This window comes from Anguilla anguilla, chromosome 8 (genome assembly GCF_013347855.1).
Source record: "Anguilla anguilla isolate fAngAng1 chromosome 8, fAngAng1.pri, whole genome shotgun sequence".
Classification (NCBI taxonomy): domain Eukaryota; kingdom Metazoa; phylum Chordata; class Actinopteri; order Anguilliformes; family Anguillidae; genus Anguilla; species Anguilla anguilla.
Window position 1 is genome coordinate 12,893,961 of NC_049208.1, and position 5,462 is coordinate 12,899,422.

Genomic DNA, 5,462 nt, shown 5'->3' on the forward strand with positions numbered 1-5,462 from the left:
TGAATATGGTTACTGCAGGAATGTCAGAATACTTTTACAGATACAGATACTTTTATAAGAAAGAATGAAAAAAAGAAATCACGGGTTAGGGTTTGCTTGGAACCCTAAATATTCATCATCACACACAAAAACTGTCAGGGCCAATCAAAAACATCAACTAAAAAAGAAATACAATCGAAAACTTCAAAAAGCGATTTATCCCTTTTACCAAAAGGGATGTATTTAAAAAAAGAGTGAATTTCTGTTCTAGCTGGAAAGACTTTATTACAATCTTCATAAAATAAAGTCAAACAAATATGGGACTTATTCTTGCTCTTGTTTTTTTCTCCCCCGTTCTGTTTTTCGTCATAAATGTCAACCATTCCCAAAGGGAGAAATTGGGACTTTGTCAGCCACTGTGTCATCTCGTTGTGGTGCCCAGCCAATGGAGTTAAGGGGGGGAGGTATCCATGGAGACACATCAACACTCGGGCCTCGGCCGTATAGGAGAGCTGTGAGGTCAGCCGCCCCCCCCCCCCCCCCCCCCCCAGTCCCCCACAGTGTAGGTGTGTGGCCAGAGCATGGAGATTGAGCGGAACCCAGCTGATTTCTCTCCTTAACTGCGGGAAGAAACACAAAACAAAATAAACAGAAAAAACGGGTAAGAAATATCTGTAGGCGATGACTTCGGATGAGGTCGGACTCAAACCGGGATCTGAACCCTGATCTCCATCTTCACACCGCGGGGGGTTGTATGCTGCACGGAATACAGTGGATATCTACCGAGGAGGGGGGGAGAAAAGATCCAAATTAATATGATGAAAGGATAGTCCAATCATAATAGGCAATCCATTACATTTACCAGGACGTTGTCTTAAAATTCAAACCTGCAAAAGACTGTATGTAGCCCCACTTCAGTGCAAATCACAGGCAGCAACAAAAGCCTGACAATTATGCTATTATGTTAACACTGTGAAAATGACATCTCATTATCCACCTAAAATATGTTAGCTCTAATAATGCTGTGAAATTAGAATAATTTAGATGTGATCACTTGAAATGTTCTCCTCATATGAGTCCTGGCACACTCTCAAACACTCTAAAATTATATTTTTTAAATACTACAAAACACACACACACACATGCACGCACACACACGCACACACACACACACACACACACACACATTGAACACCCATTGAATAATAATACTTCTTCCCCCACTTCTGCATACTAATGAGATACAGAAAACCCAACAGGGACACATATACTGTCTGCCAATCCGGTGCACAAGTACCCCTTAGGAAATTCTCTGTTTTTTTTCATAAATAAAGATGGAGTAAACTACGTCTGTAGCATAATAAGAGACAGTAATTAGTGTCATCTGTTCACCAATGGTGGAGTATTGACTCGGGAAATCGGATTAATTTCATCGCATTTAGAACCTGGTGCGAATTTGTGAGCACACTCAACTCGGTTTTTTGTTCCAGTGTTGGGTGCTACAAGCAGCATTTTTTTGGGTCCGCAATTGATTCAGGATCTGGGATGGGTTGTTACAGCGGCAGCTCACTCCATGCCAAAGACAAGGGGAAAGAGTGAAGTTAAATGGCACTTGTGTGCGATTCAGAGAAGAAAAAAAACCATTAAACAACAAGGAAAATGCTTGGCTAGACACACCAAACATTGGTAATTAAGCGGTGTGAGAGCTATTGCTTGAGATCTGTCCAACTAAATGCTCTCCCAAGGGTCATGCATTTTTAAATTTCCTTTCTTTTAGGGCAGCCCTCCAGAATATTTCCCACAGTTTGTGTCTCATTCCGCATCCGGAAACCGGAGGAACGTTCTCTGGTATCCTACTTTACTAGAAACCTCCAGAGTCAGAATCAGAGATGCTTTTTTTTTTCCCCACAGGCAACTGAAATAATTATGAAGATCTTGGAGGTCAAAGTAAAGACTTCAGTTCAGCAAAATATAATTTCTTTTTTTAAATGTCTATTAAGTACCTTTCAACTTGACAACCTTCAGTTGACAATGGCACAAATAGACCATTTATACCATTTGATAAATGGATAGAATACAATAGTCTCTTTGTATGAGCAGAGACTTGCAAAACCAAGAGCAGCAAAACAGGTAGAGACATATTGATACACATACCACATTTGGACGTATCATTGACATACTTGATGTCACTTCACAAACCAGGGCTTTTACGTGCAGGCAGAGATACTCTGATAAGAGAGATGGCAAAAGCAGCAGATACAGTGGATGACAGCGTAACGGCATTTTTTTTTTGTACCACATCTGTTGCACTTCTCGGCTCAGGTCCTAACTCAGATAAAATGAGATGCCATATGCTGTGATCTTCTGTTGTAAAATGTTTCGGCGCCAAAAGTGGAACCTCATGTCAAAACCGTTTTGTAGCTGGATAAATATTAGTTGTCACACCTCATGATTCACCATACATTGAGGCAGAAGAAGTTTTCTTTCATGCATAAAGAATTAAACATGGGAATAAAATACTTATGATCATTGTCATCAGGGTTTAAGTAGCACCCAATTGACTACCCACAATTCAAGGGTTGGCCATTCACAATGAATGCAAGACTTGCTCATTCTTGCTACCATTAATTTCTACAAGTGTTAGGCCTAATGCTAGCACCTGACCAGTCACTGGTCAGGTCAGTAATACAGGTGTGAAACTTGATGACAGTGGCATCTAATTGTATTTATTTTTAAATATGGACAAGTCCTACTGTTTATATTTAAACATGGAAAAGTCTTAACTGTATTTATATTAAAATATGGAAAAGCGTACCTGTGTTTGTATTTAAATATGGACAAGTCTAACTGTGTTTGTATTTAAATATGGACAAGTTCACCTGCGTTTATATTTTAAACGTGGACAAGTATACTGTAGCTGTATTTATATTAAAATATGGAAATGTCTACCTGTGTTTATATTTAAATGTGGACACGTTTCATTGTATTTGTATTTAAATATGGACCAGTCTACCTGTGTTTATATTTAAACATGGGGAATTGTTCCTGATAAGCCTATGTGGTATGATGCAGGAGACAGTCAGAACTGACCATGCATTCTAAGACTGGGATCAATTCCACTTCGGTGCACGTAGTTCAGGAAATTTAGAACTGAAATTAATTTAATGAGTTGATAAATGCCTGTGATGCTCTACAGGGATTTTTCCATTCATTTAATGAATTTCAGTTCATTTCCCAAATTAACTGAATTGAAGTTGCACTGATTGTGATTCATTCAGAACACACACAAACACATAAATGTGATGACCAACAGAGGGTTTCATCTCAATCTAAACTCCACAGATAGATGTTACTTGTATGGTTGATACACCTTTGACATGCTACTGCTGTATTCTCCTCATGTATTATCTGAGATTATCCCACTGATGAACCGTGGACATGTGCAGTGGATTGCGGGAATTGTAGTCAGGGAATGGTGGCCTAATGAGTTGTTTACCATGAAATTATGATCATGTATAGTTTTAAATAGCACAACAATATTCATGATTCATTATAAATGATTAATAAATTAAAGTGGCTTTTACTAAACTAATAGTTTTGCTAAAGATACCCTAAAACATAAAAAACTAAAAAAAAAAAGTGAGTTCCTTTTCAGTAGTAAGTTAATGGCTTAGCCATTGTGCATGTTCATAGATTCATGGACTTCACCAATCATTCAAATAATTCTTCCTCAATCCACACGTCGTTAGATAGTTCTCTGAGGAAACCAACCATATCTGGTCTGGATACTGATGCTAATGGACATTTGACTTCCTGCAGCAAACAGACGTTTAACATGCAGGTGTCCCTGCAAGCTACCTTAGGCTTCTTATAATGCACCAATACTGAAATTTTGACTGCCAAATAGAAACAAGTAAACTTATTTGTTTTTTCCAAATAACACTACAGAGGTTTTGTTATTATTATTATTATTATTATTATATTTCATAAAATTTGTTTTAACTTTCTGTTTCGTACCCCCTCTCTGTAGGCATTTGAGTGGAAGGCCGAGTTAAGGCACTTGTGACTACTGCCATCCCGATCCCATTACAAATATGGAACAGCAATCCATTTTGTTTAAAGAACTGCAATATTTCTTAGAGAGAGTTACATAATTAAAACAATCAGGTAGCATTGCAGGCACAGATTGTTGCATGAGTGCCCAGTAATGCCGTTGGCTGGCAAACTCTGCAAGTAGGAGGAATTTCTCTGTCTGGTGCCATATGACTATATGTGCAGTGCCTGTACCTATTACAAAGGCATAAGGGCCGCAGTATATAGTATCTCATGGTGACAGAACGTGGTGCCAAACTTATATATAAAGACCAAACCTCCTCATGTTTTCATTTCCTCTCAGGAATTTCTACCCGGCTGCATCTGCGAGAAAAACAAATGTACTTTAGAGTGTGAAGCAGTTCAAAGACAATGAAAAATCAAGAGAGCGCCGCTGTGCGCTGTCTCTACCACTATACCTGTCCAAATCCAGACTGGGGTTTTTGTTTTCTGCCACCAAAAGATTCGCTTGAACTACAAAGAAAAAAAAAAGAAGGAAAAAAACAACAATAGAAACAGTGAAATTGTCCAGAGGTTTGTTTTCCTCTCAAAGGATGAGTGGAAGACTTGGTTTGCTGAAAAACAAAGTACAGGCTTTCTGTAACCACCACCAAAGTCATGTCTAGTGACCTGGCAACATGTCGCGGTGCGTCAGGTCTTCGTTCCTCATCAGCGTCGCGGAAGAGAAAGGTCAGATGGAGGGATGTGGACAGTTTTTGGCCCTGGGCGTCGCTTTAATCAGACCAAACGCAGTCGGTCGGTCAGAAAACACCTCTTTTTTACTTCAGCAAGAGTGAGCACTCACTCAGAGAAAGACCTGCATGTTTACTGGAGTTGGGTATGCTGACTAACCAACCCGGGGCCAGCCTTAGTACATTAATGCGTTGGATTATTTAATTTTTTTTTTTTTTTTCAAAGCATGGAATTGCAATCCTTTATGAGGTAAATTAACTCAAAGATCAGGGAGGAGCGGCATACGGTGTCATTGCATGATTATTATCTTGACTGGTTAAAGCTGTTTTCTGTGCAGGAACTAAATTTTTTAAAAAAGATCACACGCCTCCATTCTCTCATACCAGCTGTTATTACCCTGTCTCCCCCTCTCCATCTCTACCTTCTTCATTTTTCAGATATATCAAATGTTTTCATCTGCTGTATTATTCAATACATATTTGAATATGGCCTTTTTTTCCCCAGATCAAGTTTATGCTGAAAATGTATGCAGTCACCAAATAGCACTGCACCATATTTATAAAAAAAAAAAAAAAAAAAAAAAAAAATGTAATAACTCCTTCAGGTTTTTAAAACGACTTTCTGAACTTTTCGTCTGAAACGCATCAGCACCGTGAACCCAGGAAATCAGCATTGTGCCAATTAACAGAAAGAAAAAA

The 5,462-nt window shown here is 38.7% G+C and overlaps 1 long non-coding RNA gene across 2 annotated transcripts; it reads right to left on the reverse strand.

Annotated features, from left to right (window-relative positions):
• Positions 1–534: 534 nt before the first annotated feature.
• Positions 535–4,522, reverse strand: LOC118234642. 2 transcript variants are annotated; one of them, XR_004766695.1, is made up of 3 exons: positions 4,350–4,522; positions 689–758; positions 535–599 (listed from the first exon to the last, which is right to left on the reverse strand). It is a non-coding gene; the product is annotated as an uncharacterized LOC118234642 (long non-coding RNA). The 2 variants fall into 2 exon arrangements; XR_004766696.1 differs by lacking the exon at positions 4,350–4,522 and adding an exon at positions 1,453–1,574.
• Positions 4,523–5,462: the final 940 nt, after the last annotated feature.